The sequence below is a fragment of the Uranotaenia lowii genome, chromosome 2 (genome assembly GCF_029784155.1).
Source record: "Uranotaenia lowii strain MFRU-FL chromosome 2, ASM2978415v1, whole genome shotgun sequence".
Taxonomy (NCBI): Eukaryota; Metazoa; Arthropoda; class Insecta; order Diptera; family Culicidae; genus Uranotaenia; species Uranotaenia lowii.
In genome coordinates, this window is record NC_073692.1 from 370,325,511 (window position 1) to 370,351,202 (window position 25,692).

At 34.6% G+C, this 25,692-nt stretch overlaps 1 protein-coding gene across 1 annotated transcript in view; it reads right to left on the reverse strand.

Moving 5' to 3' along the window:
- LOC129749854 (coatomer subunit beta') overlaps window positions 1-25,342 on the reverse strand; it is a 185,422-nt gene extending 160,080 nt beyond the window's left edge. Inside the window, exon 1 of the mRNA XM_055744944.1 lies at window positions 25,104-25,342. The gene's annotated coding sequence lies outside the window, so the exon portion shown is untranslated. The remainder of the gene's footprint in view (window positions 1-25,103) is intronic.
- Between the last annotated feature and the right edge of the window lie 350 nt (window positions 25,343-25,692).

Consider the following 25,692-nt stretch of genomic DNA (forward strand, 5'->3'; position numbering starts at 1 on the left):
AGATATGTGTAAAGTTGGAGATATTCTTGCGTGCACCCCAACTTCTGTTAAATTATGCACGGTATTGTTAGCAAATTATTTGTAAAACATCAACAACTTAGCTAAAAAAGCCGTCAATTCTTTGTTCATTTAAAACCATGCATTATAAGCAATGCTGAAAACATTCAAGTAATGTATTAATAGAAATAGTCTTTTTGCACTTATCTTCTAGCGCATCAAGTTCCTAGCTTGAATGAGGTCAAAATATACAAAATTACTTGAAAATCAATTATGTTCATTCTCTATGAGTCCAACTGTGGTCAGCAATAAATAGTAAAAATGAACCGGTCTAATTCCAATCATTTCAAATCGTTTTCCTATTCTTGTCGCAAAATTACGACGAATTATGGGGGCCGAGTGATTCGATTTCAATCGAAAATCGACAAATTTATATAAATCAGATTAGTTTCTAATCGTTTTTCTAATTTTATTTCAACATTTTCATGTAGGATTTTTTATGATTTAGATCGTTACATGCATTGACAGGAAGCGTTAAAGCAAAGAAACACGTTGGGGGGATCACTAAGTTCGTGTTTCAATATGGCGGAGTGCGATTTTGATTCACTTCGCGATTTCAAAATAAAATTTCTCAAAAAATAGTTTTAAAAGTGACAAATTTGTGATAGATAATAAATTCACAGGTGTAAGTTTATCATATGAAGTAGCCAATTAAAGTGGAAAGTGATTCTCCGGCTCTAAAACATGCATTCATGAATTAAGACGAATCAGAGGGATACGACGGAGGTGAGTACACTTACCCTAACTGTTGAAATCAATTTACATTCTCATATGCCAAAGATAACATACCCAATTTTAAATGAAGATAACCTTCTTTTGATGATGTGCATTAGGGTGGCAGCCAAATGGGTGATGTCGAATTTTGCAAACCGACCATACACATTTTGTAGATTCGTCCAAAACTCTGATCTGCGCCATAAATTTAGCTTAATCGGGGTGCCTCAAAGCGCTCAAAGTTTCGAGGGTTTGACTCTCAAAAATAACCAAAGAGGGAACTAAAGGACATTTGAAAAATCAAAATTTTTCAATTTTGATGCCAAATGAATAAAAAATGCATAAAATATCACGAAATATTGTTTTTACCAAAAACTGATTTAGTCGATTTTTCAAAAAGCGGCAAAGTCCCAGAAAATCGATTTTTGGCAAAACAAATGTTTTCTAGATAACACCAGATCTCGACGATTCATACATTTCTTAGTCATTCATTTGGCATACAAATCAAAATTTCGATTTTTCAGATTTCCTTTGGTCCGTCCTTTGTTGATTTTTTAGGGTCAAAAATCGAAACTTTGAGTACTTTGAGGCACCCCTATATCAAGTCCGATTGAGCTGAAATTTTTCCCAGGTCGGTTTTTTGGGCCAATCTATTTATATTGTCGATTTTTTAAATTCGATCATGAAATTTTTCCCATACATCCGTTGACACCCTATGTGTGCATGTTCTATTAATTTATGAACTCTTCAGTTGACGATAGGGACCAACTTGACTAGCCCTCTTATAAAGCAACTTATCATGAAAATTTTTAACAAATATATAATATGTTGCTCTAAATATTTCCATGATTAGTTGCTATATAAGAGCGCTACACAAGGTGATCCAAAGTAAGTCCTCTGGATCAAAATAAGTCCGTTACCCTACAATTCGTTTCTGTCGTTCGTTATACACGTTTAATATACGTTCTTATAAGCTGACAATATGTGTTATGAAATTAAAATTGTTGTGAAGTGTTGTGATTGACGTATTATGTTTTCTGAACAACGCTTCTTCAGCCTTATTTAGATTAAATTCAGTTTCATTCCATGATGTAATTTTTATTCTGTTCCATAGTAAAATAAGCAGAATTAGGTTAAAGAAATCGAAAATGATTAGCCAAACGATTCAGTTTGGATTGATTTTCAAAGTTTCTTCCCAGCATCCGTTCATTTCGACAGCCTCCCTGGGCAGAGTATCATTTTTGAACGATGTGTTCTTACTGCGAAACCTTCCCTACTTCTCATCGTCGTCGTTGCAGGTTCGTTCGTTCTTTTTCAGCAGCACAAACTCTGACGTTCATACGCATGACTGAACTCGCAACAGTCAAATCAGAACATCTTTGCCGGTTGGTTGATTTTTCGAACAAACGCGCGGGGGGATTTTCTGTTTCTCGGCTTTTTTTCTCCTGTCTTTTCCTTTTTCCCTCAAAACCTCTGTCAGGTTCCAGTTCCAGAGAAACGTTCATAACGTAGATAGGTACCTACTTCACTTCTTCCATCCATTGACACCTAGTCTAAGAGTCGGTTGTTGGTTGTCGAGTTGTTCCGCCAATTCGATTGGTTGTTTTTCGGTGGAATATAATCGACGGCCGTTTTTTTTCCCCACCACCCGAAGTAGTACAAGTACCTTCTCCGGTTTTCAGCCAGTGGATGTGGGTGGGGGTTTTGTTTGGATGTTTGTCACTCATACACCTTTGCCAGTCAAGCGTAACAACAAAAGCCGATGGTCGTCTCTCCTCCTTTCAGGCTGACAGCAGCAGCTCATTCATTGTATTGTAGGTTGGCCTACCCACTCTTTTATGTTGCCGAGCTGGCTTAGTCTGAGACTGAGAGTGCCCGACCGAACTGATAAGAAACGAAACGTTCCGGTTGGCTGGAGATATTAGAAATGAAAAACTCCTCCCGAAAATAGAGAGAAAAATTAAAATGGCGGATGCGCTTGATTGACTATGACGAAGCTCCCAGCCAGCGAATGGTTGGCTGATGTGAGCTGATTGCCTGGAGTGGTGGGGATCAGCGGGCGTTTTTTTTTTCAACAAAGATAAACACTTGAAGATTTGTGCAGCCGTAACCAATGAGAAGTGTTACCTATGGCAGAAGGTTGATATCTGTATTATAGGGAGAGAACGCTCTGAGTGTAGTGATTCAAATTTTAACTTTAAAATTACCAAGAAAATTCATATGCCAGGCAAAAACCTTATCAGTTGGATTGAAATATCGAATTAACCTTCCAAAGCCGTTCGCAAAATTTCCGTACAGATCTATTTTTGATAAATTTGACCTGCAGTTTAGGTACGTTCTCCTGGCCGCAAATATTGACCGATTTCGATGAATTTAAATTCATTGTATAGATAATTTATTCTAGTTTCTCAATATTGTAAAATAAAGTCGAAATATTTTACGAAATCACCAGTAGCTGATTCCGAATGAAAAAAGTCCCGAAAAAGAGCTCTTTTTAGAATGCCTAAAACTTGAGACAGGTTCCAAATATTGCGCTGATTTTATAATATTTGGAATTGTCAAGAATAAATCTATCCGTGGATGTATGAATTTTTGGTGGTCCAAAGGAAGTTTTGGCCGCTATCCCGGAACTTCCGGTAGAAAAAATTCTTACTTCAAAAAAGTCCCCAATTTTGGCTTTGCATTGCTGTATCTCGGTTACCAATGGATCGATTCTCTAAATTCAAATTTTAGTTTTTTTTTCGTTAACTTTATTATTATTTCCGTAGAACATAGTTGGTTCCTCAAAAATCTCAGTTGTTCAGTATATTGTCATGAAACTCACATCTTTTTTGTCATTTTTGAAACTCCCCCTCGTGTCGGTGGGTTTACGCGATTTTGTTAGCGTGATTTCTCTAAAATTTGAACTCAAATTGGTCACTTTCTATATACCTAGAGATTCATTAGAATCTCCTCTTTCGACTGACATACATTTTGTGTGGTGTTTTGAAAATTTGTAGCAACGTTTTTCGAATTTACTGAAAGCTGCCAGATTTCAACCAGTTTGGTCCACGTTTTCAGCAGGTTGGTGTACAAATCTCGCACCCCTCACGTAGCCGCGGGAGAAACAAATCCTTTAGCTCTCTTTTTGTCGCTCACCAAATCTTCCACCCAACCCAGCAGCAGGAGGAACTGCCGTCTTGCCGCGTGGTTTGTTGATTGATTGTGCTGATGCTGATGCCTCTTTGCGTAGTAAATGTTTTGATTTTAAAATAGAGAAAGATTATTTTCCCAAATCGAAATAAGCTTCTTGAATCTTTTTAGATATTTTACCATTAGAATTCTTCAGTGATACATTTGTTTTGAATGTTATCATGATTCTTTTCTGAATATTCTGAATTTTAGAATTCTTCAGTGATACATTTGTTTTGAATGTTATCATGATTCTTTTCTTTTATTTCAAGCAGTGTCTACTGCAGGAGACACAAAATCTATGATTAAGTAACAAATATTCTGAAATTTTAATCAGAAACTTTAATCAGAAATCGGAATTTGAATCGGAATCTGAATCTGAAATCTGAATCTGAAATCTGAATCTGAAATCTGAATCTGAAATCTGAATCTGAAATCTGAATCTGAAATCTGAATCTGAAATCTGAATCTGAAATCTGAATCTGAAATCTGAATCTGAAATCTGAATCTGAAATCTGAATCTGAAATCTGAATCTGAAATCTGAATCTGAAATCTGAATCTGAAATCTGAATCTGAAATCTGAATCTGAAATCTGAATCTGAAATCTGAATCTGAAATCTGAATCTGAAATCTGAATCTGAAATCTGAATCTGAAATCTGAAATCTGAATCTGAAATCTGAATCTGAAATCTGAATCTGAAATCTGAATCTGAAATCTGAATCTGAAATCTTTTTTTTTTTTTTTTTTTGTACGTTTTATTTAATGAGGGATTAACCTTCTGTTTTCACCCTCCAAAAGTTTTGTTTTTACACTTTAGATCTCATTAAAAAGGTTACACTGTTTTAAAAATTGTATCACTTTCTTCTGCTTGGAACGAATGTTTTCAAGTTTTTCCGCCAGGCTGCCTTCCGGCAGCACTTGTCTTCTGTCGTTGTATTTCAGGCACTCCATAATTATGTGCTTTACCGTCAGTTGAACACCACACGCATCGCATACTGGTGTTTCCGTTCCCTCCATCAGATGTTTGTGGGTCATCCTGGTGTGACCGTTCCTCAACCTGGTAAGGACCTTCTGCTCTTTTTTGTTGTTTATATCCTTCCATTTTTCCGTTGTCGATTTTATTTCTCGCAGTTTTATATTAAGCTGATTGTTCCAGTTTCGTTCGTGTTGCAGTTTCAACATTCTCTTGATCCACTTTAGCGCGTCCGCTTTTGGAATATTTATAGAATCTGAAATCTGAATCTGAAATCTGAATCTGAAATTTGAATCTGAAATCTGAATCTGAAATCTGAATCTGAAATCTGAATCTGAAATCTGAATCTGAAATCTGAATCTGAAATCTGAATCTGAAATCTGAATCTGAAATCTGAATCTGAAATCTGAATCTGAAATCTGAATCTGAAATCTGAATCTGAAATCTGAATCTGAAATCTGAATCTGAAATCTGAATCTGAAATCTGAATCTGAAATCTGAATCTGAAATCTGAATCTGAAATCTGAATCTGAAATCTGAATCTGAAATCTGAATCTGAAATCTGAATCTGAAATCTGAATCTGAAATCTGAATCTGAAATCTGAATCTGAAATCTGAATCTGAAATCTGAATCTGAAATCTGAATCTGAAATCTGAATCTGAAATCTGAATCTGAAATCTGAATCTGAAATCTGAATCTGAAATCTGAATCTGAAATCTGAATCTGAAATCTGAATCTGAAATCTGAATCTGAAATCTGAATCTGAAATCTGAATCTGAAATCTGAATCTGAAATCTGAATCTGAAATCTGAATCTGAAATCTGAATCTGAAATCTGAATCTGAAATCTGAATCTGAAATCTGAATCTGAAATCTGAATCTGAAATCTGAATCTGAATCTGAATCTGAAATCTGAATCTGAATCTGAAATCTGAATCTGAAATCTGAATCTTAATCTGAAATCTGAATCTGAAATCGGATCTTGAAATTTAAATCTGATATCTGAATCTGAAATCTGAAATCTGAAATCTGAAATCTGCAATCTGAAATCTGTAATCTGAATCTGAAATCATGGACGTGAACTTTAGAAATGTTGCCCGTCCATTAAAATATTAAATCAAAAAAACTTCAAGCAATTCCTACAACAATAAAGCATTCATTTCGTTATCAGCATCAGCACAATCAATCAACAAACCACGCGGCGAGACGGCAGTTCCTCCTGCTGCTGGGTTGGGTGGAAGATTTGGTGAGCGACAAAAAGAGAGCTACAGGATTTGTTTCTCCCGCAGCTACGTGAGGGGTGCGAGATTTGTACACCAACCTGTTGAAAACGTGGACCAAACTGGTTGAAATCTGGCAGCTTTCAGTAAATTCGAAAAACGTTGCTACAAATTTTCAAAACACCACACAAAATGTATGTCAGTCGAAAGAGGAGATTCTAATGAATCTCTAGGTATATAGAAAGTGACCAATTTGAGTTCAAATTTTAGAGAAATCACGCTAACAAAATCGCGTAAACCCACCGACACGAGGGGGAGTTTCAAAAATGACAAAAAAGATGTGAGTTTCATGACAATATACTGAACAACTGAGATTTTTGAGGAACCAACTATGTTCTACGGAAATAATAATAAAGTTAACGAAAAAAAACTAAAATTTGAATTTAGAGAATCGATCCATTGGTAACCGAGATACAGCAATGAAAAGCCAAAATTGGGTGACTTTTTTCAAGTAAGAATTTTTTCTACCGGAAGTTCCGGGATAGCGGCCAAAACTTCCTTTGGACCACTAAAAATTTATACATCCATGGATAGATTTATTCTTGACAATTCCAAATATTATAAAATCAGCGCAATATTTGGAACCTGTCTCAAATTATAGGCATTCTAAAAAGAGCTCTTTTTCGGGACTTTTTTCATTCGGAATCAGCTACTGGTGATTTCGTAAAATATTTTGACTTTATTTTACAATATTGAGAAACTAGAATAAATTATCTATACAATGAATTTAAATTCATCGCAATCGGTCAATATTTGCGACCAGGGGAACTTACGCAAACTCTCGGGTCATATAGACCCGAACAGCCTAATTACGGATTTTTTTGAGCGAGCACTTCCGGTGGTCACAGGAAGTTGCCTGGTACTACAGATTGTGTATTTCGTGATTCCCCAGGGAGGTTTTTAAAATAAAATTTTTGCGATTTTTTCTCGAAGAGTTATGATGATTTGAATGTACGCTTCGGGTCATATTGACCCGAACGACTTTGGAAGGTTAAGTGAGTACACGGAGGGGCACCTCAAAAGGTATTAAAACAAGTGATAGCAACATTTAATCGGCACAATTTTCCCGTATGTTTGGACAACGTGCCACTATTAAGCCTGTCCCTATTCTGATATTCCTGATATGTGAAAAAAAAAATTCAACCTTAAACAAAACTTCATTTGTCAAAATAACAATTTTTGCTTCTGCTCATGAACTTTGATAAAATACTCTTACTGTGTTGTCGTGATCGACCGGTATATTTGGTCTTTCTTCTGTCGATTCTTCAACTGCTTCGAACAACATCATCACTTCGCAAAACTGGTCAGTAAACTGATTTTTTCTCAATCTCGCTCGGCCTCCGATTTTTTCCGTTTAACGGCTCCGCCTTTCAATCGCAGGGTTGATACTTGTGCTGTTAACTGTCAACTCAACCTGTCAACCGCAGGGCTGATCCTTGGGCTTGGGCGGCTTTTCGTAAAAGTGTTGCCATTCATTAAATTTAATTTTATTTAATCCTTTTATTATTTTAATTACATTCCTGTTATTTATTTCCTACTCTGTTTCATGTTCATATAATTCATGTCTTTATTTATACTTATCTTATTCTCTACATGTGTGTTAATGAAAATTGTTCGAAAAGAAATACAGTATCTCTATTTTTTTGATTTTTAGTACAATACTAGATCATTACATTTTAAGCATTGTTAAGTCAATTGACATCAAATTGAAATTTCGATTTTCTCGAGTTCCTTTGGTTCCCTTTAGGTGACTTTGGGGGTAAAATAATGAGGCACCCCTGAATCTAGTCCGAATGGGCTTAAATTTGGCAAGGGTCAGGTTTTTGGCTTAAGCATTATTTCAATATGTTGTTAACTTGTGTACGCATCATATGCTTCATTTATTGAATTAGCTACAAATAATTTCCTTATAAACCTAATTAAACAACCACCCGCAAACGGCATCGAACATGGCATGGAAAAGCATTAGGTACTGATGTAAATGCTCGAGCTTCCAAGATAGAGCATGACCACTACATTTAAGCGAAACAAAAAAAAAAACATTTTATGGGATTTCCATTCATGAATAATTTATTTTAAAATTTAAAAATATGAAGTGAGAATCGAACCCAACGCAACATTCTTATTTCGATTTACCAGTACGCTAACATAACCTATGCATCAACTGACCCAGTTAGCAAACGGTATAGCAGAAAGTTTATTGTCTTGTAGCGTTTTTTTCACCCTGGCGACATCCCAGTTATGCAAACACTGCTGTCAACTTCATATAAAATACTATTTTGATACAACCGTGCTCATTCTGGATGACGTTTAAACAGCTGGTTTCTGCAGAATGTTGTTGTTTACAGTTTAACTTAAAACTCTGATATCGTGAGCTAGACTTTTCATAATTTATGGGAAAATTAAAAGTATTTCCCCGGAAAATCACAAAAACATCGTGCAAAAATGATGTACTATCCCTAACATTTCACTGAGTCAGTTGGCGAAAATGGTAGATGTTAAGCATTGAAGCGGGTTGAAATTCGATTCAAAAGTATGAAGAGGAAAGCGCTTCGTGAACAAAAATAAAATCTGGGCGGAATCCGAGTCCGGTGGACAAAACTTTGGACCGGAACGTCATGAGTGCTTACGCCAGTAATAAACTGCCTTAGTTCAGGATACAGCCAAAGGCGTGGATCCACTCACAGTACTGCTCACCGTACCAAAGTAAGATTGAGTCTAAAGACATATAGGAAGCAGAAGGAACCGAAACCGATTCATAAACAAGCAACTGTATGGAAAATTGGGGTGCGTTATCATCGGCAACGAAACCTATTGCAAAAAACGCTGCCGGGTGACCAGTATTACACTGTTCGGGATAGTCAAAGTGTTGACAAAACGAAAACATCAATTTTTACCAAAAAAAAATCGGAAAAAGGCAATGGTTTGGCAAGTCAGATGTGAGTGTGGCATGCTTTCCGAACCGTTCGTGACTAATGACACAATGAATTCAGCAATTTATTCCGAAAGTGCCTACTGTCCATGATCCGCAAGCAGATCGTTTCGAAGAAAATGAAGTCACCGAATGATCCTCGAGCGTGACTGATTGAAACTTGTTGGGCCCTTCCCAAATAGGTTTTGAAAAAACATGTGAAGCAAGCAGATTCTATCGACAACGGCAAAAGGCTGGAACAAAGTCATCAGTCTGTGCTGAAGCTTCGACCAAAAATTCGATCCCTAGCCAACAATTTACAGGAATCCAATTTTCTATTGGATCGCTTTAAAAGAAGACTATAGATAGATAACCTAAAAGTGAAAAAAAATGCTCCTAAATGGTGTTAATACTGTAAATTTTAAATCGTCCTTAAACATAATGGGTCCGGCATGCCGATAACTCCAACTCCAAGGAAAGTCATAAAAAAAATAAATAAAAAGAAAGAGTCTGATTTGTGGGTTCAGATATTGTTAACATCCCGGTAAGTAGTAGAAGTACATTTACTAACCAAATTTACAAGGCCGGGCCCACTGTGCAATATTGGAACACATGGGTGAAGAAACGTGGACAACAGTACCGTGCGTTTCCATGATCAGATTTCATTGATGTTCATTGGTGGAATAGAGTTAATCTTTATTCAGTTTCATTCGCCTAGTCACTATAACAGTACTTACCGTGAAAGCACCAATGGCCGCGCAGTACCAATGGCCGCGAACTTTCAACTTTAATCTTTATTTTCTCCGAAATTCAACAACGAAAATTTCTATGTTTCTCATTTTCGGATACCTCCGCTAGGTATCTTTCACTTGCCATACTAGATATAAATTTATTCTGCTTTTCGAGGTCAGGAAAAAATAAAAACAAACATCGTTTTTGTCGGATGCCACTTTTTCTGTTGTCCTTAGCAAGTGAGCTAAACGGGTCCCTTTTTGAAATTCAGTTTTTTGTGTTTAGTTCGAGCACCTTGGCAAAAATTTTCGAACGTAAGTTATTTGTGGCTGTATAACGAATAAATTGTGAAGAAAAGTGAACAGTTTGAAGGTTCTGTTGCGTAAAAAATGACAATATTGTTGTGCACGGCCATTGGTACACTTGATTTTTGAATGTTTCTATTGCCGCGCACGGAAAGTATTCTAGTATTTATCAGCAGTTAAACTTAGAGAACTTCTTCGGAATTTCACAAAGGTTATATAAGATTCACAGGCAAGTTTTCGAATCAATGTTTTCCTTCATAAAACCGGCTGAAAAAACACATTTTTTTGAAACAGTATCAGAAGAAACGATTATCTTATAAAAATTGCTACAAAGTGTTGGAAATTTGAGGTTAGATAGCAATTCGGATCTGTTTACGTTTTAGTTGGTCAGTTTCTTCTTAGATTTTCAGACAGCTCGCCGAATGGTGATGATTCATCGAAATCGGGACCGAAAACATTGTTCCAATATATCTTCCGGCTAAATAATGCTTTGTAAAAATGGCGCCTCATCTAATTTTGCACTAGACTAGTATCACAAAACAATGACGACAAATCAGTATTTGATGTGTGAATCTTGAAAATCCTTTGCCTGAGAATACTCGCAATGAGCCTGAGAGCCATGTAAACAGCATTTTTAACTGTTTGGATACCTTATTCACTGTTTTTAACCAAATTAAGAAGTGCGCGGCCATTGGTACACTTGTGAGCGGCAATTGGAACAAGCATCATAAGCGTGCGCGGGCATTGGTACACAAACACTTTTTACAAATTCGCGTTTTTTGTGACGTTACAATGAAAAATCTCTCACTTTTAAATTTTTCCCTTAAAGAACGTAAGTTTTACTACGTGTCAGTGCTTTTCTTTTCGGAATCGCACAAAAAACGACTTTTGTACGGCACAGAGAACATTCATCATTGCTTAAATGCGCGGCCATTGGGTCCTTCACGGTACTACACTAACGGAAGCTATTTGTTACTTTCTACTTCTCATATTCCCTAACCGAGAAAGTACTCAATTCTCAATGAGTATTCCGATTCTTCTACTCATTTTCTGCCTCCCAACATTGCAGTGTAACTGCTAACCACAGCTCGAGTTGTTTGGCTTCACAGTGTGATGATGTAAAAATTTGTACCGTGTTTACCATCATCAGCTGTCATTGCATGGAAATAGTGGGAACCAAAACAAACAATGCTTGGTTTCGCCGGTAGAACAGCAGATTTCCTCTGCTGTTCACAACGGATTTTGTCTGGAACCATTCCGAAATCGTGAGTATTAACAAGATTTTTTTACGTTGGAAAAATATTTGGTAAAAAGTAGTGTGCTCCTGGATATTGGTCCTTGATTGTTTCTCCTCCTCCTGAAAATAAAGTTATTTCACAGAGAAATTTAAAATGTTGGGAACATTGATTTTTGTTTTTTTTTTTTAAACATTTTTGATGCTTTAATTAAACTCGTGAAGTGAAAATTTTGAATTTCTTTGAACCTTATCTCTGGTCAGTGATCTACACAGAATTTTTTTTTTCTGTAAAATTACAGCAAATATCCTGTAACAAAAAGGAGCAGGACATTTACCGTAATTTTACAGGTTGCAGAAAAATCACATGTCATATATATTTACGTGGACAAATTATTCTACAGGCTGGTTAAAAATAACAGTACTGTAAAATTTTGGTTCATTGAATTGATTTTGCTCGATTTTTGAATTTTTGTTTTTCAAAACTAATATAATTTTTTCGTTGAAAGTAAATGCAATACCTGTATCGTTCAATTACGTTATTTAACAAAAAAAATGGCAACTTAAAAATTTTCTTACTACATAAATTTGATAATAATTCCACAACCTCAAATCGCATTTGTTGCTGGCGCTCCTGGGGTCGGAAACGAAGAGGAGCCGTCGTTACCACCGGGCGACAGCTGGCAGAACTCGAACAAGTATCGCAAATTGAATCATCTTCCTACAAGTTGATTCGAATCAATACATTTGATGTAGTGACAAAATAGTTGTCCCACAAATGCGCGCATACACGTTCAAACACCTCTCTGGCCGCCATGACGTCGATCACTGGATATTTTTTCGATCACAAATCGGAAGACAGGACCCAAACAAAATAATATCATTCGCACGCTTCGCTCTGACGTTTCTATTTTGATACTTAAATTAGATTCAAGTAATTTTCAGTTGATTGGTTTAAAATAATATAGAAAATTACAGTAAATGTCCTGTAACCAAAAGGAACCATACATTTACCGTAGTTTTACAGACTGAAAAAAATTACGTGATTTGAATTACGTGACATCCATACAGTTGTTTATGAACGATTGTGACGCAACGCGACGCTATCACGGAGTCAAGTGTGAAGCGCCCAAATGTAGCCCTGGAGACTTATAAGGAGGAATGTTTGGGACACAAATAAACTTGTTAATTATTTAGAACGAATAGCGTCGCCGAGCTGTTCGTCAGAAAAAAAAAGTGTAAATGAAAGGGTGCTTTGATTGTGATTTATGGAATTGCATGGAGCATTGTATGCCGTCGGTGAATGGCGACTTCAACGTCGAGACGCTCATGAACGATTGTGACGTAGCAATCAAAACATTGAAAAAAACTGATTCTCACACTCGTGAAAGGGTATTCTTGTCCTCACCTATAGATAAACCACATAGACTTGAAACTACTTACATCCCGTAATCAAGCTTTTTCGAAATAAGGGGTGATTTTGATCCGCTACAAGCGTTATCTTGTTGAATACCTCTTAAAAAGTTAAGAGACTTTATCCCGGAAAAGGAGTTCTCCCAGTCTTATTGAATAACGGGTCAAAAGTATTTGTTAAGGGGCAGCCGAAAGTTAGCGTTAATAAATTTTCATTTAGTAAGCATCAGCTTTATCTATCCATCGTTTCATTTCAATCCCTTATTCTTTTTTTAGAGAATTTTTATCAACTTTTCACCGAAATGCCAATCAAAATGACTTGTCAACTGTTACTGTTCGTAAACAAAAACAATAATATACTATGGATAAGTTATTTTCCGTACTGCACTTATTTGAGTTATAACATTTTTTATGGTGAGATTTGTATGATTTTTTGACACCATCGAAAAAAACGGCATTTACTTAACGAAATTCTGTACCCTCGAATAAAATGAAGGAATAAAACTTTTAAAAAATTATGTCAATTGACTACAATTATTCTAATTTTGCTAATCATTTCTTTTATAATATCCGGACAAGCTTATCGTACCGAAATTTTTCCTTTTCAAATTTAACTTAGCTGCAATTAAAATACAACGCCTTCTCGATCGTGGCATTCGTTTCGAAATTGAATGGATTTTTGAAACAAAAATTTATATATTTTTGTGGAGAAATGAATCAAACAGTGCAATTTGTATTATTTCAGGGAATAGATAAGATGACCCGGTAGGACTTGAATCCATATCTTGCGCCTCTCCAGGGCCCATGTATTAACAATTAAATTTTAAACAGTGTCCAAGGAAGCTTAAGTTTGAAACTATACGTTGCGCAAAAGGATATATTTTTTGGAAAATTTAAAACATCATGACCAATAAAAAAATAGAAAAGTTGTGTAAACCCCGTACTTTTCAATCAATGAACCGTCTAAATTGTTTAAATCACACCAGATGAATTTTGAAAGAGGATTGAAAAGTTTTTTCGAAGTTTTTATCAATTTGAAATTTTTTATATTCTTACACTTAAATTCAACAATTTATATTCACCAGAAAGGCAGTCGGTTCTAGTCTCTAAATAATTAAGCGCTGTGATACCACGGAAATTTCTTTTTATTTGGATGCACCCGAATAAAATTACAAGCCGCCAAACTTCCAATATTGACACTCAAGAGTGGATTAGGGATAATTTATAGGAATATCTTTTAAGTAATGCTAAGGCAGAAGAAAAATTGAGTTTAACAATATGAGAAAAAAACGCAGTCTTGGACTCTTAAAATGCTATAACCCTATTATTAGTTTTACATCTTAGTAGGGGCTCATGTGTAGATCTATTTTTCTAATTACAATTTGACCTAACTGAAATCAAATTCTGTGTTGATTTTTCATTTGCTATTTTCATTCATAGTCAATGCATTGCCTACACAAAGGCGTTAAATAATTATTTTAAAGTATTTATGTCGTTTTAACAGTACAAATTGAAACACGTTACAGAAAGTGTATCAAATTGAGAAACAAGATTATTATTTTTAGATTATTAGGCCCCTAAATATGTATTTTGAGAAGAAATATCGATATTTGCCCAAAGAGCCCAACTGTGGCTCCAGAGAGTATAAGATATCAGAAAGCGACGGCAATTTTTCCAACAAAACACCGACGGCTTTTGCATTTCAGAAGCAACAAACTCGTCCAATTTACTTTCAGGACGATTCAAACGCAAATTCCCAACCAAAACTCTTTGATCAGCAAAAATGAAACGGTCCCGCTTCGCAATCACTCCGGTGAAAAGCGTTGGGTATCGGTGACACCGCGAAAGAAAAATCTCCACCCCATGCCAGGGTGAAGACAGCTCAATCCGTGATGCGACATTCATCCGCGGTTGGTTTTTCCATTCATAGAGCTGAGCTGCTCCCCATCATGATTTCTTACTTTTCAACGATGGAAACAACAACAAAAAAACACCCTCACTCAGTTTTTCCGTGATGGGTAAGGGTATGAACCTGTCTCCTTCAGTAGTTAGAACCCGGAATGAAATCGGAAAAGTGGAAAATCTATCCGACCATACCAGAACCGGGCACGTTTTGCCTACGTACTTGGAAGTTTTCGGGAAATCTTCTCTCCGGAGTTGCCGTCGGTTGAAAACCTTCAGAACAGCAAAAAAAAAGGACACCAGCCAAAAAACGGGTGGAGGAATGGGGGAAAACCCTGAAGGAGGAAATGTATTCCGTTTTTCACTCTGTCGCGCAACTGTGTCGGATTTTCAGTTTGAGTGCTCCCAGCCAGCCAGGCTCACCGCAGTGGAATAATGGTTACACAAACACGTTGCAGGCACGTTTTGTGTCCTCCTCCTGCTCCTTCGCCTTGGTGGAGTCATTGCTCATTGCTCCCCGACGGTTTTTGCCGATGTGTGAGTGTTCCGTCTCGCTTGCTCGCGCTTGTTTTCGAGCTCGCACTCCACTGGTTCCAGCTGCTCGCTAAATTTTGCGGTAAGACGAATTTTCCACCCGAGACCCAAATGTGGGGGTCCAAACGAGAAGAGAAGAGAAGTGAGGGGACCAACCACATGAAACCAGCCAGCCGAAGCTAAAACGAAACCCGCCCGACGACACGGACGGACGATGGTCCAGACCAGGGCAGAGGATCAGGGCAGAGCGCCAGGGAGACCCCACATGCAACAAATATATTTCCCCGATTTTCTATGTGAGTAAGCGCGGAGTTACTCATACAAAAAGAAATTGTTGCGCTTTCACTTTGGCAAGCACGAGAGCGGAAAAAGTTCGGGGCAGCAGGATCGCCATGTGGGGAGCTGTGATGAAGGTTAGGTTCAGGCTGGTGGAATGTGAGGTGCTACGTCACACCATCACCCATCATCCAGGAGTTGCTGGTCAGGTTGAATTATATACTAACAACGTTCACGCACACACACACAATCAACAACAATCAACTACCATCAACAATACCCTCGACAATGTGTTTGTGTGCCACAGTAAACTATTCTTCTCTTCAAGGAAGTTCTCTTTTGTTGTCCAAACGTTGTCTAGCTGGGAGAAATTTCCTTTTATTAGAATATGTGTGTGATTGTATGGAGCGATTATGCGCAATACATTTTCGGGATGCTTTTGTTCATTGTGTTATTCTCCCATTTGCCTGGAACGGGCTTTTGTATGTTGGGTGGAAAATTCATTCAAAAGATTTGCCCGTTTGGCTTCGGAATGTTGGAGTTAGTAGGTACCTTGTTATCATCTGGCAGTTTTGGAAGCGAGTAGTGAACGTTGGTGAGTTCTTTTGAAACTTTGAAGATTTGGGGATTAAATTTACTACAAAAACTGTAACGGAAACAACAACGTAGGAATGTTAAAACTCCGATTTGGTTTCAGAAAAAAAACTCAACAAGTTATGACAAAATCCACAAGCTTTTAGATCTTTAGCAATGCCGTATTACGGGCAATGCATGCAATTGCCCGAATAAAACAAAGTTTAAAATTACCGTCAACTGGGGCAACATGCAACACTTTTCAACTTTAATGGCTTGTAAAAACTTATTGTCCACAGACAATCATACCGTTTTTACATCAAAAGTTTTATGGTTGATGGTAATATCAAATTGACGTAGTCAGAAAAATGGTTGATTTCATCAGTTATTTTCAGAGGTCGGCATTAAAACGCTATTCGCTAGTTGGTCCGCTACATTTTTGTTTATATATTTATTCTATAACTTTATTTTTAGAAAAATTACGGCTGAAAAAACTCCATCACCTTGCAGAAAATAATATTTATCAGCATTCTGGCTTGAAAAATGGCACCTTGTGGAGTTTGTTTATCCGTTATTTCAACTGAAATCCCGTAATAAAATAAATTTGCCAGCAAAAAAGTAGCGGACTAATTAGCGATTAGCGATTTAACGCCAGACACCAGAAAAACCATATATCAGCATTCTTCCTTGATTGATTTCTTGTGGTGGAGTTTGTCTATATGTTAGTACAAAAGTTTGGTCAAAAACTGAATTAAAACGATAATTATTTAACAAAAACGGAATAGACAAATTAGCGATTAGCGCTTTAATGCCGAACACTGGTTATTTTTAAATTTAAGTTTTTGAGGAAAAAGTGTAAATTTGCTGCATATATTTGGGGGTAAAAAATTCTACAAAATATTCTATTAACTTAAATCATTAAAATAAATCTTAGGATGGATTAAATTTCAATGATAACAATTGCGTAATGCAAAACAATCATATCCCAGCATATGGAAACGAGATTTATGAGGTTTAGTTCTGATTTGCATTTTGCCCCAGACAGGTAACTGAATTACAAAAATATTTCTGTAAAAAAAAATTCGTGATTGTTCGAAAAATATTTATAAATGAACAGTGTTGGTATAGGATAATGAAAGCACTAGAAAATTTGTAAGTGATATCATTAAGCCAATCCGTCATACTGGGTAAAGTTTTTTACGGGATAAAAAAAATGCAAAAATTTGTTCATCTTTTGCTCGATTTTTTTTTAAATATTTTATGCGAATCAAAAACTTTTAAAAACTCTTTCACGATGTTAAACAGTATATGTCATCATCAATTTGTTATCATTCGATAATAACTCTACTCCGGTATATTAAAATAATAATTGAATGAGTGTAGTGGTATAAAAATGTTGCATCTAACCTTGCTTTTGCATGATGCCCCGTTTGACGGCACTAAAGAAGAAAAACTGAAAATTACTAAAACTTACTAAAAAGTTTAAAACTGGAATTACAAAGAAAAGTTACCCAGCTAAGAGGGCCACCCATAAAAAAACATCAAGAATAGTTTCACTGTAATACAAGTCGAGGGAGAGGGTCTTTGTGTAAAAAATGCGGAATTTTACCGCATTTATTTTCAGCCCCCAAATACAAATCAGAATAAATTTTTCCCAAAACCTGGCAAAATCTGAGCATTTGAATTCTTTAACGCAAAATCCGTATAAAGCAGAAACCTGAGATTATTTTTTAAAATCTAAAAGACAGTAAGAAAAAATACCTCAATTTTTTTTTCTCAAACGAAAAACGTCAGCAGCGTTCAAATCATTTTTCAAATTCCCAAACATCCATTTATCTAAATCTAGCTAAAAAATAGGATCAACTTTAATTCAATTGTTTTTTTTTCTCTCTATATTTTAAGAGACTTTCAGCCTTTGGCATGTTCGTGATGTTTTTTTAATTATGTAAATAATTCCAGCAAAATATGGAGTTCATTTTACAATGTATATTCTGGAAACAGGCTAGAACGTAGTTTGCTTTACTTATCCACTTTACTCTAAAAAAAATGGGACTTGGCCGAATAAATCCACAGAAACTGGAATGCTTACCCAGTGAATCACACGTTATATTTTAAATATGATATTTTTTTTTCATATTCAAATAATAATGCCATGGCTTTTAACTGGCGGTTACAAAAACTTTTTTCAGCTTTGTCTAAATTTGATTTAATAACAGTAATTATCACTTTTTGAAAGAAAAACATCTTCCATTTTCATTAGGCAAAAATTTCTCGCAATAAGTACAAAGGTATATCGCTTTTACTTCAAACTTTTACATTATTTGTGAGGAATTTCATGAACATGCTATTTATGGATAGATTCATGTTTACTTTAATTAATTTATGGTCGTTGTAGTAAACATTCCAGATTTTATATTACGGGCAAAATTCGGCTATTATTTCACTAAAAAATCTATATAAAATAAAGAATTTCAATAATTAAAAAAAAAATAGCCTTACTTCAAACATTCTTCACCCTTTTTCCAAAAGTCAACTTTAAAAAAAATTTAAAAAAACTACTGAAGTTGTGTGTAGTTGGGTGTCTCTATAAATTTTCCATATAAGTCTTCGATTTGATATTCGAATATAAGCAAGCTTTTCTAACTGATTAAGCCAAATTTTCTGCTTTTGATTTAGAGGTACCGTAATCCGGGGTAAGATTGATCACTTTTTTCAATAGATTTCGATTATTTTTTCTGTAAAGGGGAATGTGGCATGTTTTGTATTTTTAAAACCAGTTCTGGACTCCTATGAACGTAAAACACTTCTTTAAAATTGATTTAAAAATCGTTTTCGTCTCTGTTCAGAATTTGATACTTTGGGGTGACATTGTTCAGTCTCTATTCTGGCGGTTTAAACGAGTTTTCTTGATCATAAAGGAAACAAAACACCTTATTCATTTTTACATATGCTAGTTTATCAATTTACCTTGATTTTTAACGTTTTATTTTAAAAATATTTATGATGCTGCCTACATTTAGGGCCAAAATTATACACATAACACAGTTCTTACGTAAGCACACATAATATAAAAATGAGCAAAAATTATAATAATTGCTAAATAGTTTGAACTTCAAATTACAAATGATATTTTACCTTCACACATTTTCCTAGGCCCTCCCACTATTTCCATTTACATTTTTCTTCCATTTTTTCTATCCATTTTTCCAATACGGGCATACTCTTGGAAAATGTCCTTATTTTCTAAAAATCAAAAATCTATCATTAAATGACTATAAAAATAGCACTATAACTGTTCATACACAAAGAGAAAAAGTTGTTCTTTTACATTAAACAACCCGTTTGCTTCTGAATGCTTTTTGGTTTCATCGAGAGAGCTGTTTGTTTGCGAGACTTGGAAAAAATAGATATTTTAAGATTTTGAAATTATATTTTTATTAACAGAAAAAAATTTCAAATACCAAATTTGGCCTATTTGATACTAAAGTAATAGGGTAATAGGCTTTCAAACGTAGAAAACAGTTTTCAAAAATTCAAACTAAAGACTGAGTTATTGAAGATAATGTGGAAAAATTTATTGTTGGTCAAATTTACCCCGGTGATCAAAGTTACATCGTTTTGCGGTACTTTTATTTTAAAATAATCCTCTCCTGAATTCAGCTTATTATTTATCAATTTTCCAATTTACCATTTTAATTTTCTTTTATTTTCTTTGCGGTCAACCTAACCGGATTTTTTACGAGTAAAATTCGATACAAGAAATGAATTTACCTAGAAATCGTTTGATCCCAAAAGGTGTAAAAATAAATGTTGACAAACATGTCGAAAATTCGGCTCGCCTCCGGCGGAATTTCGTCTTAAATCATTCTCTAGACCTAAGACATTTCATTTTACGGCTCTTTATGACGTTCACAAATTGAAAATAACCAATTTTAAATTTCGATTTGCAATTCTGTTAATACCTTTCGTTTTAAAACTCAAACCTTGACACACAAAAAGCCTAAATCTTGTTTAAAATGGTTGTGACTAAACAAGTTCAACATTTTAAACCAACCATTTGAACTTCAAAATTCATTCATGGAATACTTATTTTACACATCATAAGTTGATAGCCATGTGACAGGTGTTGAACACGCACGATGTTGATTTAGCTAAATAAAAACAAAATCCTAGAATCGATGACTTTATAACTATCTTCTTTTAATGTAAAAAAGAGGCCAAATTTTATGCTGTACCTAATGAAATATTCCCCAAGAAACCAATTTCAGCCTCAATTGTATTAAGTGTGTCTCATTCTTCTAAATCCTAAACTTCAAATATAAAAAGTTTTTGACAAATTACTCAAGGCCCCTAAAATTTCACATTTTTCCTAGGTGCAAAGAATTTAAGTGATGATTTTGAATAATTTGGATGCCCGCAGCCCGTGGCGTAGAGGATAGCCTTCCAGTCTTCTAAGCCAGCGGGTATGAGATCGAGTCTCGGTCACGGCACACATAGTACACTTTCGGTGGGTTGGTGGTTTTAGCATTTGTAAGATGCTAGCCATCATATCTTCGAAAGATGTACGCTTAGGATTGAGAAAAGGGAATCTCTTCGAGGAAACATCAAGTTTCATTGAGATCCTATGTGTGTTTGTGTTCGTTTAAAAAAAAAAGCCCAAGTAATAAAAAGTCGTATAGATACTTAATTTTGTGCATCAAAAGTTCACATTTGGCTGGATAAAAGGTACTCGAGAGAAATGAAAATAAGTGCTTGATTTGAACTTCTGAACGAACATAAAAAGTCTAAACAAGTAGCATAGGACATTTTTGTGCGTCCCAAGTACCTTAAAAACCCATGAGGCAATTTGGCTTATCGTGCTTCGTTACGAACTTCTTACGAATATTTTGGTTCCGTGCAGAACTTCTTACGAACTTTTTGGTTCCATGTAGAACTTGATACGAACTTTTTGGTTCTATGAAGAACTTCTAAAGAACTTCATTAAAAATTTGTCGAAAACTTGCTCTTGTCGAAATCTAGAGTATCTACCCTATTGAATTTATGCCATCTTTCCATTTTGATTAAAACAGTTGATTTATTTGAGGATTTAATTCGTTGTTCGTATTTCCGTAGTTCTGATATTTTTAAAAGCTTATTCAGCTTGGTTTAACGAATGAATGGCATTCTGTTCAGCCTTAAATTTGAGTTCTTATCGATACTTCAAAAGTCTGTAGTTGGAGCTGACTAGAAGGCTATTTTGCCTTCACATGAAACCTCGAATTAAAAAGATTCACGAAAAAAGAATCATACTTTTCTTTGCTCCTAGCCAAATTTGGTTTTATTTGCTCGATAAGTTCTCGAGTTATGTATAACAATTGTATAGAAGCTCCCTCCCCTCTTGCATCTTACCCGCTGGAAGGACGGAGGTGTCTTAAATAACCATCGAAACATTTCTTGTATTTAAATACTCTTACATGCCAAATTCGGTTCCATTTGCTTGATTAGTTCTCGAGTTTTGTAGAAAATTGTAAAAGAGCCCCTTTCCCCCTTTCCAATCACCCCACTGGAAGAAAGAAGGGGTCCCAAACCATCACAAAAACATTCCTTGTGCTGAAATACACTCCCATGCCAAATTTGGTTCCATTTGCGTGATCAGTTCTTGACTTGTTACTTTTATTTGAGAGACCAACAAGCAAAACAACAATTGAAGCTCAGAGAAATTTTAACACAATAATTGTTCGAGTTATTAAGCTTTGTTTGCAAAATTTCAGAAAATGTGACTTGAAGATCTTTTTTCATCACTTTGAAATGTTCCTTCCTTAAATGGAGAAATTATAACATCAATCGTTAGAGTATAATATAAAATTCATTTTACCATATTTTCAAAGCAATGGAAACCCTAATTCAATGTTTTCAGAAAATCTAGCATGTTGATTATGGGTACCGCAAAACGGGGTAACATTAATCACCGGGGCAATTTTGACCAATAAATTTTTGCACATTATCATCAATAACTCAGTCTAATGTTTTAATTTTTGAAAACAGTTTTCAACATTTGAAAGCCTATTTAATTAGTATCAAATAGACAAAATTTGGTTTGTATTTGAACTTTTTTTTTCTATAAGTAAAAATTTCTTTTTTTCTTTGCATATTTATATTTATTGTACTATTTTTATAGTCATTTAGTGATAAATTTTTTATATTTAAAAAACAAGGACATTTTCCAAGAGTAAGCCCGTATTGGAAAAATGGATAGGAACCGTATCAAACGGTAAACTTTCAAGAAAGAATGAAAATGGAAATACTGAGAGGATCAAGAGGAATGTGTGAGGGTAAAATTTCATTTGTATTTTGTAGATCAAACTATTTAGCAATTAATTTAATTTTTGCCCCTAAATGTATGCATTAATAGTTCTTTTTCGATTAAAAATGTTTTTAGAAGAAAACGTCAAAAAAACAAGGTAATATTTATAAACAAGCATTTGAAAATATTATTTAGGTGTTTTTTTATCCTTTATGATCAAGAAAACTCGTAGAAACCGTAGAAATTAGAGACTGACCAATGTTACCCCAAATCATCAGATTCAAAATCGAGAAAAATTTATTTTTAAATCAAATTTAAAATAGTTTTATAAATTTCTGCAACCATGATATACGTTCATAGGAGTCGAGTACTGGTTTTAAAAATATGAAACATGCCACATTCCCCTTAACAGAAAAAATAATCGAAAAATATCGAAAAAAGTGATCAATATTACCCCGGATTACGGTACATTTGATCCCTAGGGTTCAAAACGGTATATTCTTCTTCTAAATGGATCGTTACCAAGTGGATTTGGTTATCACGAGAATACTAGTATTCATCCAATAACTAATATTTATCCAACATCTGTCTGAAGAAAAGAGCTTAAATAATTAATTTTTCTTAATTATAGAAATTAGCGCCTTTAAGTATGCAATTTAATAAGGGTTGAAATAAAGTTATAGAATTTTCTTACTCTGGCAGTTATAAACTGAGAAATGAGAACAAACATGCCCAAAATAGTCAATGGACATTCTTTCTTGGGGTTTTGTTTGATTTTTTTTCCAAGGATTAGAGCTCAAGTCTCTTTCAAAAGAGGATCAAGTCTCCCCTAACTTCAAAAATATCGCAATTTTTTTACTCCCACGAAAATGCTTCTAGTTCATCTACGGGTTCAAGTATCGTTCTAATTTTAGGAGCATAGAAAATTGAAGTTACACGCTGTCAGAAAATGTAAAAGAGTGCGAGTTTCTAAATTTTTCCAAAAAAATATGGTGAAAATAAGATAAGGGGATCAAGTATCCCCACTCTTCCCTATTATTTTTATGACTTGAACGTGGCTTTTTGCAACTATAAACGTAAACTGTATTGTTATCGCAATTGATTTCAGTTTTATTAGGAATGATCGCAACAAACATAGAGATTTTGTTTGTTTTTATTTCAGAAATAATATAAGTCAAACAACAAATTGCACTATAGCTAAATCAAAACAATGAGCCTACTATGGTTGAATAAATCTACTGAATCAGCAAGAGAATTTTTCGATTGCTTTGATGCAGCCAAATTTTTACTTTTTCACTTCAGCAATGGTACCTCATTCAGTTCCTTACTATCGATTTTTCATCACATTCGCAAAAATCAGACAAAATCAGGCACGATGGCATTTCTGGTCACGTCAGTGCAAGCGTAAGTGATACTTCCTGGTACCACGGTTCACCACGGCAGGAGATTTTTGTACGTATTTTTAAAATTCTAGTCTTTTATGTCAACATTAATTTTTTACCTTTATATTGGATAGTCATGATAAGATTGTTATTGTTTTTTTTTAATTTTTTCTCAAGTAAAATGTAAAAGAATACAATATCTCAAGACTTTTAATTGAAATCAATACTTTTTATCTCAGAAAATCGTCACAGAATTTCAGGGTGAAATCATAGAAATTCATAATTTTTTTTTCACAAAAACACAGATTTTTTTTTGGCAACCTTGAATAAGAGTCGTGCCACAGAAAATTCAAGCTTCTTGAAGTCATATTCTGGAAACTATTAGCTATTCTATAACATTTTTTTCAATTGTAATATTTAAAAATTAAGATGTTAAGTCATAGAATTTTTTTTTCTTCTTCTGTGGAAACCGACAAAATCTTCTATAATAAATTTTAAAATGTCCTTTTTCATATTTTTTTTACACACAATCACTTTCATCAGTCAGTCCTGGAATCATACTCAATAAGGATGTAGTCAAAATGACTATTAAAAAAAATGATTGCTTTCACTAACTTTCCGATGACGTCAAAAATAATTAAAGAAAAATGGAGCATTAAAAAATCTGTTTATCTAATAAACATTTAATGTTTAATTTTTATTACATTATTTCCTCAGAATAAAGCTGCAAAGAAAGCCTTCCATGTCTTTCAATAATGTGATACGTATAATTCTTAAAGTTTATTTGATTTTTGTTTTGGTTGTTACTCTTATGATTTTTGAAACATGGATATGTGAAAGGAAAAACTAACGCTTAGGAGAAAAGTCACCCAAAGTTTTACAAAACGACAATTTTAAACGTTTTTTTATGCTGTGGCTGGGCTCTATTTTTTTTAAATCGGAGATAATTTGTTTATTTCAAGTGATTTTTTTTGGGCATCATGAAACAAACAAACTCGGTTTTTGAGAATTGAAGAATTACTGGAGATGGTTGTTTATTGTTTTATGTCTCTGTTTCACTACTTTTGTCGCACAGACCGTTTGTAGTAATTTTTTTCAAAAATTAATTGAAGTTGAAAAGTGTTACAAATCAATTTGACTGTATAGATTATGTCAGTAATTTGAAACAGTAACGATTATATGATCATCATTTGATTAACATCTAGTAAATTTTTATACTTAACTAATGTACATTCAAATTTTTATAATTTTTTTGAAATATAATTTCAAATTTTGTGTTTTGTCAGAAATCAGCGAACGTTTTAAAGAATATAATCTAAAGTCAAGGTACATACTTGGAAAAACTTGAGAGTCGTACTTACCGCCTTTGTAAAGTTTCTTATTTGATGGTTGTCACTTAATTCACCAGATTCACCAGAAATCACATTCAACAATTTTCATCGTTGGCTTTTCGCATTCCAACACAGCTTTAAGCATTCTCACTATCACTGTTTTTTCTTTCTTTCGGGAAATCTGATTCACTTAGCCAAACCTGGGAATCGTCCAAGGTATAATCTCAGAAATTTGATTAAATTTCTTCAACCAATATGCTTTTAAATAAGTTTAGTCGATTTTTTTTTTGAAAATTTTGTTTGATAACATCAATTTTTTTCTTAAAATTTATAAATACACGTTACACTGTTTCTATTATTTTGGATTCAAATTTTCGTAGATGAAACAACACTGGAATTTCAATATTTAATTCAATTATTTACCAATTTTGTCAAACACTTTTGTCGTCACATTTCCCACAACAATCTTCCAGTAGATTTCACCTTTGCCCGTAACAGTGGAACTGATTTTTGACATATTTCCTTCCGCCAAGCAAAGTGCAGGCCTCAGCATCAGATCAGCAGTCTCTAATGTTTGGATTTCTGCTTACTCCTGCATGTCGATTTCGAAATGAACATT